This window comes from Bombina bombina, chromosome 3 (genome assembly GCF_027579735.1).
Source record: "Bombina bombina isolate aBomBom1 chromosome 3, aBomBom1.pri, whole genome shotgun sequence".
NCBI classification, from domain to species: Eukaryota; Metazoa; Chordata; class Amphibia; order Anura; family Bombinatoridae; genus Bombina; species Bombina bombina.
The window spans coordinates 1,086,054,697-1,086,071,087 of NC_069501.1; positions in this window are offsets into that span (position 1 = coordinate 1,086,054,697).

Here is a 16,391-nt window from a genome sequence, read left to right on the forward strand (position 1 = left end):
AGTTCTTCAGGGGGTTCCGTTTGAACCCTTACATTCCGTTGATATTAAGTTATTATCTTGGAAAGTTTTGTTTTTGGTTGCAATTTCTTCTGCTAGAAGAGTTTCAGAGTTATCTGCTCTGCAGTGTTCTCCTCCTTATCTGGTGTTCCATGCAGATAAGGTGGTTTTACGTACTAAACCTGGTTTTCTTCCGAAAGTTGTTTCTAACAAAAACATTAACCAGGAGATTGTCGTGCCTTCTTTGTGTCCGAATCCAGTTTCAAAGAAGGAACGTTTGTTACACAATTTGGATGTTGTTCGCGCTCTAAAATTCTATTTAGATGCTACAAAGGATTTTAGACAAACATCTTCCTTGTTTGTTGTTTATTCTGGTAAAAGGAGAGGTCAAAAAGCAACTTCTACCTCTCTCTCTTTTTGGATTAAAAGCATCATCAGATTGGCTTATGAGACTGCCGGACGGCAGCCTCCTGAAAGAATCACAGCTCATTCCACTAGGGCTGTGGCTTCCACATGGGCCTTCAAGAACGAGGCTTCTGTTGATCAGATATGTAGGGCAGCGACTTGGTCTTCACTGCACACTTTTACCAAATTTTACAAGTTTGATACTTTTGCTTCTTCTGAGGCTATTTTTGGGAGAAAGGTTTTGCAAGCCGTGGTGCCTTCCATTTAGGTGACCTGATTTGCTCCCTCCCTTCATCCGTGTCCTAAAGCTTTGGTATTGGTTCCCACAAGTAAGGATGACGCCGTGGACCGGACACACCTATGTTGGAGAAAACAGAATTTATGTTTACCTGATAAATTACTTTCTCCAACGGTGTGTCCGGTCCACGGCCCGCCCTGGTTTTTTAATCAGGTCTGATAATTTATTTTCTTTAACTACAGTCACCACGGTATCATATGGTTTCTCCTATGCAAATATTCCTCCTTTACGTCGGTCGAATGACTGGGGTAGGCGGAGCCTAGGAGGGATCATGTGACCAGCTTTGCTGGGCTCTTTGCCATTTCCTGTTGGGGAAGAGAATATCCCGCAAGTAAGGATGACGCCGTGGACCGGACACACCGTTGGAGAAAGTAATTTATCAGGTAAACATAAATTCTGTTTTTTCTTTTTTTTACCATAAGCATAGCCAAAGGGACTGCTGCCTTCAGCATTTTCCATTGCTCTCCAAGTACATACATGTTTTACTCCTGTATCTTGTACTTGTGACCAGTTGCAGTGCCCGTGATACTTACATACTAGAGCAAGGTCGTAGTTTTCCTAAGTCACTAATACCCTAAACGTGATTTTATCCTTCTTATGTTTCATAGGGGTATCTTCTTTGTCTTTGCCTAAAATTATATATGGTGTACAGATTGTTACATGTAAAAAATAAATATTCTGCTAAACTTTTGAATATTGTATATTCCTTATTAAACAGTCTTTCCTTAATGAAACTATTTATTGTGTTCTAGTAAATTCCATTTAGAGAAAGTTCAGTTATTTTCATGTGGGAATATATATAAGAAGCATAAATCCATTATTTCCTTCCTAAGATAGGGAGAGTCCTCAGTTTTATTCCTTACTGTTGGGAAATACAAAACTTGACCACCAGGAGGAGGCAAAGACACCCCAGCCAAAGGTTTAAATATCCCTCCCACTTCCTCATTACCCCAGTCATTCTTTGCCTTTTGTCATGTTAGGAGGTGGCAGAGAAGTGTCAGAAGATTCAGAGAGTCCTGAAAAAGAGTATCTGGCCTTCAATATAGGACTGGAGTTTTAAGTAGTCATGTCAGCCTCTCAGTGAGAGTATTGATGAAAGTTAGAGTCTGGAGATGCAGGGAAAGTTTTTCTGCAAAACCATCTAGACTACTGCTAACGGCTCCTAAGCAATCGGTGTTGACGAGTTTCACTGCCTGCTTTCTTTCACTCAAGTCCATGTCAGGAGAGCTGCTATAAGACTGTCACACTTTAGAGGCTGTGTTCTGTTCCACAGCATGGATCCTGGAGGTAAGATTGTTTCAGTTTTTGTACACATAAAACGCTATAACAGGGTTACAGTGTGGCTCCTTTATACCTTGATAGGATCCAGGGTTAATATCCTCTGAAGGGGGTTTATTGAACAGTTTGGGTTAATTAGTGTATTAATTATTTACATGCTGCTTTGTGGAGTTTTTTTTTTTTTTCCTGGGCTGATAGACTGTGTTTTTGGCTGGAACGAACAGGTTTCACTTTTAAGTTTCACTTTCGTTTTTGAAAGTGTTGCACAGCTCCTATTACTTGCTGTACTTGTAATAACAAGGGAAGTACTGTCTTGCACTCCATGTGACCGGGTGTGGTCTATGTTCATTTCCTCCATTCCGGCTGAGACTTGAACCTGAGGAGAGCATATCCTCTGTTAATTGTCTGGGTCTAGGAGGTGGTGAGTGCCCCAGCCATTGGGAGTATATAAATTACAGTTTTCTATAATAAAAAACAGTTTTATTTGTGTCCTTATGTGGGTATAACCTGAGCTATGGAGGACTCTGACATGTTAGGTTACTCCTTCTGTACTAAATTATACCTGTTTATATTGTGAGGAGGCCGTGGTTTTCCCGCCCACTCAATTCTGTTCCACATGCCTTAACACTGTTATAAAGTCTAAAAAGGTAAACAAGCCTGCTAAAGCTCTTAGTCCCTCTGAGCCGTCTACCTCTCAGGACTCGGCACCCCGTGAGATTACTACCCTTGCTACATTATCCACTCCACATGCAGTTCCCCGTAGCACATCTAATCCTCCATCCAGAGGGGGCCTTCTTCCTGCGGACTTTGCCGCGCAGTTACAAATGGTGTCTGCGGCCCTCAGACCATTACCTCCCTCTAACAAACACAAGAGAAATGTTAAACATAGCTCTCCTGACCTGGAGTCATCTAAATATTTATCGGATTAAGCTATTATGTCCCAGTTATCCGATGATGAGTTAACCTCTGTAGCTTCAGAGAGTGAACTTTCTGGGTCAGAGTCCTTAGCGTCTAATAGTAGAGCGGGTGCTGCTGCAGGAAACGTCCGTCGGGTAAGAGGGAGGAGATTGAAACAGACCCACTCTGAATAGGGGAAAGTGTGGAGCCAGCCCAGGGAAGCGGTGGACAGCCGCAAAACGATACAAAACAAAGCAGGCGGCTACTGAGCTACTGTAAAAAGGTACTTTTAATCCAAATAAAAAGTAGACATAAAGCGAAAAAAATAAATATGACACAACAAACCAGGGAGGGAAACAGCAGACTTACATGTTTCGCGCAGACTAGCGCTTAATCATAGAAGCTGTTAGACAAGTGAAACCTGCTGTAGCACTTAAAGGGACAACGCACCAATCAGAACACCTTGTATCAAAATCAGATTAGAAAACAGGTGTTGCAAAAGTGTATTACTTCAAAATAAATGTCCACAAAAAGTGCTACAGATCAGATAATAAAACATAACATAATGGAAATACTTGTGAAGATGTGCAATTCCACGAAAACACATGTATACTTAAAGCTAAATAATATGACAATATATTTTGCACACATATAAAATAACTAACACATGTATGCAAATTCTAGAGATAGCATCATATACAGTGTTTACAAATTTTTGATAAAACAAAACTAGATATAACAACAAAATATAATATTTAAATTTTCAAAAAAGGAAGAATAGAGAACAAAAACAAACCAGAAAGAAATCTCTCAATGATTGAAAAAAAATCTCTTAATAATTGAAAAAGAACGCTGCCAATATGTTATCTAGTTATCAGTTAACTAGATAACATATTGGCAGCGTTCTTTTTCAATCTAGTTTTGTTTTATCAAAAATTTGTAAACACTGTATATGATGCTATCTCTAGAATTTGAATTTGCATACATGTGTTAGTTATTTTATATGTGTGCAAAATATATTGTCATATTATTTAGCTTTAAGTATACATGTGTTTTTGTGGAATTGCACATCTTCACAAGTATTTCCATTATGTTATGTTTTATTATTATCTGATCTGTAGCACTTTTTGTGGACATTTATTTTGAAGTAATACACTTTTGCAACACCTGTTTTCTAATCTGATTTTGATACAAGGTGTTCTGATTGGTGCGTTGTCCCTTTAAGTGCTACAGCAGGTTTCACTTGTCTAACAGCTTCTATGATTAAGCGCTAGTCTGCGCGAAACATGTAAGTCTGCTGTTTCCCTCCCTGGTTTGTTGTGTCATATTTATTTTTTTCGCTTTATGTCTACTTTTTATTTGGATTAAAAGTACCTTTTTACAGTAGCTCAGTAGCCGTCTGCTTTGTTTTGTATCCTTAGCGTCTAAGCCTCCTGCTGCGGAAGAACCATCCTTTAGATTTAAAATTGAGCACTTGCGTTTTTTATTAAAGGAGGTTCTGTCTACGTTCGAGGTTCCAGAGGCCGTGCTGCCTGAAGAACCTATGATACCCAAATTAGACAGAGTTTACGAAGACAGGAAAGTTCCTTTTGACTTTTCCTGTGCCGGGTAAGATGGTAAACATTATTAAGAATGAATGGGAAAGAATTGGTTTTTCCTTTTCCCCCTCGTCTACTTATAAAAAAAAAAGGTGGGTTGTGCTATCTCTACGCTTGCTAAACGTACTACTATACCTCTTGAAGATGGTTCTTCATTCAGAGAGCCGATGGATAAGAAAATGGAAACCTTTCTGAGAAAGATGTTTCAACATACAGGATTTTTGTTTCAACCGGCTGCAGCGGTTGCCAGAGCAGCTACATACTGATGCGACTCATTGTCAGAACTCATTAAGGTGGAGTCTCCCCTCGAGGATATTCAAGACAGAATTAAAGCTTTGAGAATTGCTAATTCTTTTATCTGTGATGCGAACAGGCACTCTCATTGAAGTCTTGGTCTGCGGATATGACTTCTAAGTCCAGACTCCTTTCTCTTCCCTTCAAGGGAAAGATTTTATTTGGTCCAGGCCTGGACTCCATTATTTCTACAGTTACCGGAGGCAAGGGTGCCTTCCTACCGCAAGATAAGAAGAACAAGTCTAAGGGACGTCAATCTTCTAATTTTTGTTCTTTTCGTTCTGAAAAATCCCAAAGACCGCAATCCTCCTCCAAGCCAGAGCAACCCAAGAGTACTTGGAAGCCAGCTCAGTCCTGGAATAAATCCAAGCAGAATAAGAAGCCCACCAAAAATGAATCAGCATAAAGGGGCGGCCCCCGATCCGGGATTGGATCGTGTAGGGGGCAGACTGTCTCTTTTTTTCAGACACCTGGTTCAAGGAGGTATAGGATCCGTGGGTCCTGGAGGTGGTATCTCAGGGATACAAGATAGGCTTCAAATCTCATCCCCCAAGGGGCAGATTCCTTCTCTCGAATATATCTACCAGACCAGAACAGAGGGTTGCCTTTCTAGGGTGCTTTCGGGATCTATCCTCCTTAGGAGTTGTTGTCCCGGTGCCTATCGAAGAAAGAGGTTTGGATTTTATTCAAACCTTTTCGTGGTCCCAAAGAAGGAGGGAACTTTCCTCCCAATTCTGACCTAAGGTCCATCCTTCCTTTAATTTAGGAAGGCCAATTTATGACCACTATATATCTGAAGGATGCTTACCGTCATGTTCCAATCCACAGGGAACACTTTCAGTTCCTGAGGTTTGCATTCCTGGACCAGCACTTCCAGTTCATTGCCCTTCTGTTTGGCATAGCTACTGCTCCAAGAATCTTTACGAAGGTTCTGGGGGCTCTTTTAACCATTGCCAGAACTCAGGGTATTGCAGTAGCCCCATACTTGGATGATATTCTGGTGCAAGCACCAGCCTTTCGTCTTGTGGAAGAATTCTCGGAGTCCCTTCTCAGTCTTTTTTGATCACTTGGATGGAAGGTAAACTTGGAAAAGAGTTCTCATCCCAATTATCAGGGTGGAATTCCTGGGTACTATAATAGACTCCATATCCATGAGGATATTTCTAACAGACCAGAGACGTTGCAAGCTAACTTCGGCATGTCTTGCCCTCCGGACCTCCTTGAGTCCCTCTGTTGCTCAGTGTATGGAGATGATTGGTCTCATGATGTCCTGCATAGACATCATTCCTTTTGCCAGGTTCCGTCTCAGACCTTTACAACTGTACATGCTGAGGCAGTGGAACGGCGATCATTCAGATCTGTCTCAACAGATTGTATTAGCCGGTCCAAAGAGTCGCTCTCTTGGTGGCTGTTTCCAGATCATCTGTCCCGAGGGACATGCTTCTTAAGACCATCTTGGGAGATTGTGACTATGGACGCAAGCCTATCTGGATGGGGAGCTGTTTGGGGTGCCAGGAAGGCACAGGGGTTGTGGACTCAGGAGGAGTCCTCCCTCCCGAGCAATATTTTGGAACTACGGGTGATCTTCAAGGCCTTGAAGGCTTGGCCACTTCTGGGTTTGTCCCAGTTTATCAGATTCCTATCAGACAATATAACCTTGGTGGCTTACATCAACCATCAGAGGGGAACGATAAGTTCCTTGGCGATGAAGGATCTCAGATTCTGGAGTGGGTGGAGGCCCACAGCTGTTTGCTGTCAGCGATCCACATTCTGGGTGTGGACAACAGGGAGGCGGATTTTCTCAGCAGGCAATCCTTCCATTCAGGGGAATGGTCTCTCCATCCCGAGGTGTTTGCAGAGATATGCAGCAAGTGGGGGACACTCATGGCGTAGATCTCATGGCGTCCCGTCTCAATACCAAGCTACCCAGGTACGGGTTGAGGTAGAGGGATCCTCAAGAGGATCTAATAGATGCACTAGCATTGCCCTGGAGGTTCAAACTCGTATATCTTTTTCCTCCATTACCGCTTCTTCCTCGAGTGGTGGCCCGCATCAAGTAGGAGCGGGTATCAGTAATCCTGATCTCCTCCGTGGAAGTTACCTTGTCGCAGAGACCTGCTGATACAAGGTCCATTTGTTCATCAAAATCTAGACTCTCTGAGTCAGACTGCGTGGAGATTGAATGTTTTGTCTTAGCCAAGAGAGGTTTCTCTGACAGTGTCATTGAAACTCTTATTCAATCTCGTAAACCAGTTACTCGCCATATCTACCACAAGGTGTGGAGGACCTACTTATTCTGGTGTGAAGAGCGTGGTTTTTCCTGGCCCAAAGTTAAGGTTGCCAGGATGGGCTGGAGAAGGGCCTTTCTGCTAGTTCCCTGAGGGGACCGATTTTGGCCCTGTCGGTTTTATTGCACAAGTGACTGGCTGAGCTTCCAGATGTTCAGTCCTTTGTTAAGGTTCTGATTAGGATCAGACCTGTGTTTAGATCTGGGACTCCTCCTTGGAGCCTAAATCTTGTTCTTCGGGTTTTGCAACTGGTTCCGTTTGATCCTTTGCATTCCATTAACATTAAAGGGCCGATTTAACATTGCTCCAGCATACACTGTGGGCATTTATTATTGCTCCAGCAGTTTTTGTGAACTGCTGGTGCAATGCCGCCAGCAAGGGGTGTCCATCAGCCCGATCGTATTGGATCGGGTTGATTTCCGGCGATGTCTGTCCGCTGCCTCAGAGCAGGCGGACAGGTTATGGAGCAGCGGCTTTTAGACTGCTGCTTCAGAACTTGTGTTTCTAGCGAGCCTAAAGGCTTGCAAGAAACACGAGGCATCAAGCTCCATACGGAGCTTGATAAATATGCCCCAATATTGTTATCTTGAAATGTTCTCTTTTTATTGGCTATTGCCTCTGCGTGCAGAATTTCTGAGATCTCTGCTTTGCAATGTGAGCCCCCCTTATCTGATTTTTCATGCAGATAAGGCAGTTTTACGTACTAAATTAGGTTTTCTTCCTAAAGTTGTGTCAGATCGCAACATCAATCAGGAGATTGTGGTTCCTCCCTTGTGTTTTAATCCTTCTTTATCGAAGGAACGCTTACTTCACAATTTGGATGTGGTTCACACCTTAAAGTTCTATCTTCAGGCTACTATGGAGTTTAGACAATATTCCTCTTTGTTGTCTATTCGGGGAAGCGTAAGGAGCAGAAGGCTACTTTGACTTCCCTATCTTTTTGGTTAAGGCGTGTCATCCGCTTAGCTTACGAGACAGCGAGACATCGTCGTCCTGAGAAGATAATGGCTCATTCCACTAGAGCAGTGGGCTTTAAGAACGAGGCCTCTATGGATCAGATTTGTAAGGCAGCTACCTGATGGTCCTTACACGGCCCCCGTTCATTTTTTATTTATTTTTTTTGTCTATGGGCGGTCCCCTATTATTTATTTTATTCTTCTGGCACCATTTATACCCTAATGTTTCTTCTACTTTTCCTTGTTCCCTCGGCAGAATGACTGGGGTAATGAGGACGTGGGAGGGATATTTAAGCCTTTGACTGGGGTATCTTTGCCTCCTCCTGGTGGCCAGGTGTTGTATTTCCCAACAGTAAGGAATGAAGCTGTGGACTCTCCCTATCCGGAAGGAAAGGAATTTAACTGGTAAGCATAAATTATGTGTTTGCTATTCCTCCCCTTTATAGTTCCAGTATGTTTGTTTTAAAGGGATTTTGTGTGCAATAATATATTATATTATTATATATGCATATTCATGTTAAAGAGCAGTGTTTAAACAGGTTGAAACTGTTTGTTTACAGTGATTGGCTGCTATGCACATATGCTGCCCATGATTTGCTCAGCTGCTGTGTTTAGCTCTGGACTAGTAAAGCACTGCTGATCTAGAAGCTCTAGACTCAAATAAAGCTGCTATGAGCTGCTCACGCTGCAGGAGCGTTTCCAGTGTTCACCCTTTATTACAGCCTGAAAACTTCTTGCAGCATCATCATCATCTATATCTCAAATGTATTGCCTCCTGTAAGCTTATGTTTACATGCAGAATTGTTGGTTATCTATACTGTGTTTGCTATGTACTATATCCTGGGGGACAAGATCCTACTTGTGCATAAGCTTACGTGGTATACGTATACTAGTTTGTGATTGGCTGATGACTTTCACATGATACAGGGGGCTGAAAAATGGGAGAAAACAATTGTCAGAAAAAAAATCTTGCTTATTTGAAATTCAGAGTAAGTTCTATTGCCTTATCTTTTCATTGTGCGCTTGTTAATTATGCAATTTTACTGCATTGAGTGGTCCTTTAATTGTGGTGATAACGGATGTGGATTTATGAGTTCATTAAGGATACTGAAATGTCATTCCTCAATATACAGTATGTCAAGCATTCACAGAGCCCATTAATTTCATGAAAGCCTGAACTTGCTTATAAATTACTCTAGAAATTGCAGTAGCATTAAAAAAAAGGTATGAGTTTACCAGTAAAACACTAGAGGAGCATAGACTGACAACATGTAACATTTTCTGTACCCAAAACATTAAACAGAATCATAGTGATTTACATGATAAAAGATGAAAATACATAATATTAGGTGAATAAGCTACAAGCAGTTCCAGAATATAGTGAGTATGGTACAATTAGATATTTACTGGTATACGCAGTATTGAGAGAGATTATTAAAGATGTCACTAGAAAACAGTGTAGTACCCACACAGTGTAGATTAAGTCAACATGATTCATAAAGGTTATTACATTATTTTGTAAACAAGATCAATCATAAATTTGCCCCCAGACACAATTAAGGAGTAAGTTATGACTAGGAATCTTTTGACCTGCATAACTCAACAAAGAAGGATATAGCATCTAGGCTAAGCTCACAAAACAATCCCTTGTTTTTGTACAATACCCCCTGAACAGCAGTGACAATTGTGCCCAAAGAAGTATAAACAACGGAAAACAGGGCAATATGTTGTTAACTATAGAACTTCAGATCATTATAAAAAGTAATTCTTTTTTTTACAGAAAACCTATTGCTAAAAGATGTGCACGCTTAGAGTTCTGTGACCTATATATCCCCAGGTCAGCAGTCTTCCTGTTTGTCCTAAATACATAATTACCCCATGCCATTTGTCTTGAGGAACATGCAGCTCCATACAGTGTCTAGGATGAGGCACTTGAGCTCCTCTAGAAGGCTCTGCATGCATCTTCATGGTGTGTGCCTTGTGTGGAGAACTGGCAGGCAAGTCCAGATTTTCATATATAACAGATCTCACAGAGGGATATTAGTCTGTTTTAATCCACAGTGGATATGGATGCAGCTTCATTATTCAGCATTTGTAGATCTGCCTCTATCTTCCTGTCTCTTGAAGATTGCCCTTGTACATAGCACTCACCAGCTTCTTCATACTGTAAAAGCTTGTCCCTTCCTCCAAAGCAGCATGAAGGTGTAGCCCCAGAGTACCAAACTTAATTTCCCAGGGGTACTGCATAGATGTTGCCCTCTTCGAGGAAGATTCTTCCTGTCTCATGTTTCAAAAGATCCTTTAAAGTATGCAGCATTCTTGGGATGTGTAACAGACCTAGAAGCCATGGGAGTGATTACAGACCAGAGTAAAAAAACAGGACTTACAGGCTGATGTTGGATCTCAAAACTCTGAACAGATTTCTGAAAGTTTCAACTTTCAAAATAGCAACTCTTTGAACTATATTACCTTTAGTGCAGTCAATTTATGTCTACCATAGACTTTAATGATGCCTATGCATATCCCTAGTCACAGGAATCATACAACATTTCTCAGATTTGCATTTCTAAATAGGTATTACCAATGTATGCCTCTCCCATTTGGTCTGGGATCAGCACTAAGAAGCTTAGATCACGGCAATATCTCCTTACCTAGATGATATTCTGGTGCAGCCTGCTTCTTTTCAGATGACTCAGGAACATACAAACACATTTCTTCAGTTCCTTCATTACCATGGTTGGAAAATCAACCTCCCAAAAAGCTCTCAACCACCCAGAGTTGCTTTTCTGGGCTTCTTTATAGACTCTGTAACAATGAGACTCACACTGATGCATGCCACCAAATTGCAGAAGCCCTTTTCCATCAAACTCTTCTTCCTACACTGCTTCAATTCATGGAGATACTTGGTCTCATGGTAGCTGCTTCAGATACCTTTTGCCATATACTCCCCGTAGTTTCCAGATTGCTGGAAACATAAGTTAAGAAGTAGCGGTCGTAAGAACTCTTTTTTAAGAAGAGCTGTCGTAAGGTCGTCCACCACCTCTGAGGCGGCGGACAGCAATCGGCCCGATCATATACGAGCGGGTTGATTGACACCCCCTGTTAGCGGCCTATTGGTTGCGAATGTGCAGCGGCGGCATTGCACAAGCATTTCACAAATATATCGATATGCGGAGGATCATGTCCGCTCGCACTATGATAAATCGGCCCCAATATTTCGAGGGTCTTTAAGCACAATAGGGTAATTGCACATGTTACTTGTTAGCATCACCCCACGCTATTAACAGGGTTCAGTCAACATACCTGTGATGTAATTGCTAAATCCTTGAAATCCTCATTTTGTTTGTTGAAAAGCATACCTAGGTAGGCCCAGGAGCAGCAATGCACTACTGGGAGCTAGCTGCTGATTAGTGGCTGCATTTGTACCTTTTTGTCATTGTCTCACATGATGTATTCAGCTAGCTCCTAGTAGAGCATTGCTGCTCCTTCAACAAAGAATCCGAAGAGAGTAAAGCAAATATAATATAAAATATAATAAAGTAAATTGGAAAGTTGTTTAAAATGTTATGCTCCATCTGAAGCATCAAAGAAAAATGTTGGGTTTCATGTCCCTTAAAGGGACAGTCAACACCAGAATTTTTGTTGTTTAAAAAGGTAGATAATCCATTTATTACCCATTCCCCATTTTTGCATAACCAACACAGTTATATTAATACACATTTTACCTCTGTAATTACCTTGTATCTAAGCCTCTGCAAACTGCCCCCTTATTTCAGTTCTTTTGACAGACTTGCATTTTAGCCAATTAGTGCTCACTCCTAGGAGCTTCACGTGCGTGAGCTCAATGTTATCTATATGAAACACATAAACTTATGCCCTCTAGTGGTGAAAAACTGTCAAAATGCTTTCTGATTAGAGGTGGCCTTCAAGGTCTAAGAAATTAGCATATGAACCTCCTAGGTTTAGCTTTCAACTAAGAATACCAAGAGAACAAAGCAAAATTAGTGATAAAAGTAAATTGGAAAGTTTTTTAAAATTGCATGCCCTATTTAAATCATGAGAGTTTTGACTGTCCCGTTAAAGGGACAGTTTAGTCAAAATTAGACTTTCATGCTACAGATAGGACATGCAATTTTAAACAACTACAGTGGGGCAAAAAAGTATTTAGTCAGCCACCAATTGTGCAAGTTCTCCCACTTAAGAACATGAGAGAGGCCTGTAATTTTCATCATAGGTATACCTCAACTATGAGAGACAAAATATGGAAACAAATCCAGACACTCACATTGTCTGATTTGGAAAGAATTTATTTGCAAATTATGGTGGAAAATAAGTATTTGGTCAATATCAAAAGTTCATCTCAATACTTTGTTATATATCCTTTGTTGACAATAACAGAGGTCAAATGTTTTCTGTAAGTCTTCACAAGGTTGTCACACACTGTTGCTGGTATGTTGGCCCATTCTTGCATGCAGATCTTCTCTAGAGCCGTGATGTTTTGGGGCTGTCGCTGGGCAACACGGACTTTCAACTCCCTCCAAAGGTTTTCTCTGGGGTTGAGATCTGGAGACTGGCTAGGCCACTCCAGGACCTTGAAATGCTTCTTACGAAGCCACTCCTTCGTTGCCCGGGCGGTGTGTTTGGGATCATTGTCATGCTGAAAGACCCAGCCACGTTTCATCTTCAATGCCCTTGCTAATGGAAGGAGGTTTGCACTCAAAATCTCAATCTACAACTTAGTATTCTCCCTCTACGCATGCCATATGGCTAGGATCAAGGTAAACGGCCTACTATCTGACAAATTCTATATTGCAAATGGAACAAGACAGGGCTGCCCCCTTTCCCCTGTGCTCTTCGCATTATCAATAGAAGTGCTGGCACAGAAAGTTAGAGATAGTACACGGATCAGGGGCATCCAGATAGGTAACACTGAACATAAACTCGCTCTTTACGCGGACGATGTCATACTTACACTTACCAAGATAGAGGAATCACTACCAGCAATGCTAGAGGTTTTCAGGAACTATGGGAAGGTATCACACTTTTCGTTAAACACTTCCAAATCGGAAATGCTAAACATAACATACGAAGATGCAGAATTCCATCAAACAGCACAAAATTACCCACTTAAAATACAAGAATCAAAACTTAAATACCTAGGCATATACCTCTCAACAGATTCTAAAGTAATATTCCAGGCTAATTATAAGACACTCGAGGCTGCTTTAGTAGCAGACCTGTCCAGTTGGAGGAATAAATCTATCTCATGGTTAGGCAGAATAAACGTGATAAAGATGAATGCTCTTCCTAGGCTATTATACCTACTGCAAGGTGCCCCTATCCAACTCCCACACCAATTCCTACTTAGGGTTCAATCACTATTCGAGCAGTTCATCTGGCAGGGAATCAAACCCAGAGTAGCTAAACAGACAATGTATCTACCAAAAGAAAGAGGAGGATTGGGTGTCCCCAACATCCACGCATATAAAATTGCAATAACCCTACAAAACCTAATAGAATGGTGCACGAATAACATTCATAAACAATGGGTCCAAATCGACAGGTACATATTAGGTCTCAGCAATGCTGGACTGGCCGCGTGGCTCCCTGCTAGGCGGAGGCCGACGGTTATTCAGCAGTATCAACTGTTGGATGAACTTTTCCGGACTTGGGATAGACTAATAAATACCTCCACGTACGTGTCCGGCATGGTTTCCCCCATGCAGCCTATTTGCCACAACATCGACTTGCCCTGGAACCATAAAGAAACCTTGGTAGATCAGGGGAGTCACATTAAAAATAGAACTTTATCTATCTTCCTCCAAGACGGGAAACTTAAGCCTCTAGAAGCCATTATAGACTCTCAGCCGGATATACCCATCAACTAGTATTCTCATGTGCAAATCGGACACTACATAAACACACACCCCGGACGCCAGTCCCTAACTAGAAAACTGACACCCTTTGAAACATTATGCTTCTCTGATAACACACCAAGGCATTTAATCTCTATTCTTTATAAGCAGTTACTAGGACGAGATACACAGCAAACACCTAACTACACCAGAACCTGGGAAAAGGAACTGGGGGTCGAGTTGTCAGAAGAGGACTGGTTAAAGACGTTCTCCGCAACTAAGAGATCGTCAATCTCTGTCAGGGTTCTAGAAACGAACTATAAATTTATGATGAGATGGTACCTCACTCCTAGCAGACTACATAAAATATACAAAACGGCAAGTAATAGGTGCTGGAGGGGATGTGGAGACGAGGGCAGTATGACACACATATGGTGGAGTTGTAACAAACTAGACACATTTTGGACAGAAGTTCTTGGACAGATGTCAGACATAATAGGGATTCAGATACCAAATGACCCACAGGTCCTTCTATATATGTCTCTCCCCAAGATCACCAATAAAATAAACAATACCCTCCTGACACTCATGATTAATAGCGCTAAGTTACTTATCCCAAAACACTGGAAGTCAGACATTACCCCAACTGTAGGGGAGTGGAGGACACAAGTGGAAACACTTCTACTGGAAAGATATCATCATTTACAGGCAGGCACTATAGACACACATGAGTTAATGTTACACACATGGAAACAATATATCCCTACCCAATAAACATCAAATACAGTCCCCAAACACAAGTGTAGGTACATCACATAATGTAGCTGGCTCCTCATGCAGACCTCTGGCAGTTAATTGTTCAGTAAAATACTGTTTAATAGGTCATTGACTGTTCATTCGTTATTGTTAACGTTCCAGATTTGTGGGCTAGTAGCACGATGCAGGCCCAGTCTCAAGATGGACTTTGCTAACTCTCTGGCACTATTGTAAGGACAAAGTAAACTAGACTAAGAATAACCTTTAATCCTATGGTCCCTCTACGTTCTTAAGCACAGAACTCTATGTTTGTAGGCCGCCGCTGGGCAGCCGTTGATTTGCAGTACTAATGTTATCATATAATTTTGTAAGTTTCAATGTAATGTCTTTTCACTTTCTTTACCACATTCATTGTATGACTTTATGAATCCAATAAAGCCCTTTGAAAAAAAATAAATAAAAAAAAAATCTCACGATACATGGCCCCATTCATTCTTTCATGTACACGGATCAGTCATCCTGTTCCCTTTGCAGAGAAACAGCCCCAAAGCATGATGTTGCCACCCCCATGCTTCACAGTAGGTATGGTGTTCTTTGGTTGCAACTCAGCATTCCCTCTCCTCCAAACACGACGAGTTGTGTTTCTACCAAACAGTTTTACTTTGGTTTCATCTGACCATATGACATTCTCCCAATCCGCTTCTGGATCATCCAAATGCTCTCTAGCATACTTCAGACAGGCACGGACATGTACTGGCTTAAGCAGGGGGACACGTCTGGCACTGCAGGATCTGAGTCCCTGGCGGCGTAGTGTGTTACTGATGGTAGCCTTTGTCATTCACTAGGTCCCCCCGTGTGGTTCTGGGATGTTTGCTCACCGTTCTTGTGATCATTTTGACCCCACGGGGTGAGATCTTGCGTGGAGCCCCAGATCGAGGGAGATTATCAGTGGTCTTGTTTGTCTTCCATTTTCTAATTATTGCTCCCACAGTTGATTTCTTCACACCAAGCTGCTTGCCTATTGCAGATTCAGTCTTCCCAGCCTGGTGCAGGTCTACAATTTTGTTTCTGGTGTCCTTCGACAGCTCTTTGGTCTTCACCATAGTGGAGTTTGGAGTGTGACTGTTTGAGGTTGTGGACAGGTGTCTTTTATACTGATAACAAGTTCAAACAGGTGCCATTAATACAGGTAATGAGTGGAGGACAGAGGAGCCTCTTAAAGAAGAAGATACAGGTCTGTGAGAGCCAGAAATCTTGCTTGTTGTAGGTGACCAAATACTTATTTTCCACCATAATATGCAAATAAATTCTTTCCAAATCAGACAATGTGATTGTCTGGATTTGTTTACACATTTTGTCTCTCATAGTTGAGGTATACCTATGATGAAAATTACAGGCCTCTCTCATCTTCTTAAGTGGGAGAACTTGCACAATTGGTGGCTGACTAAATACTTTTTTGCCCCACTGTATACAATTTACATTTATAATCAAATTTGCTTTGTTCTCTTGTTATTCTTTGTTGAAAGCTAAACCTAGATAGTCTCATGCTAACTTTCTAGGCCCTTGAATGCTGCCTTTTATCTCAGTGCATTTTAACAGTGTTTTACAGCTAGACAGTGCTAGTTCATATGTTCCATATAGATAACATGCTCACTCCCACAAAGTTTTTAAGAGTCAGCACTGATTGGCTAAAATAAAAGTCTGTCAAAAGAACTAAAATAAGGGGGCAGACTGCAGAGACTTAGATACAAGGGGTACAGAGGTAAAAA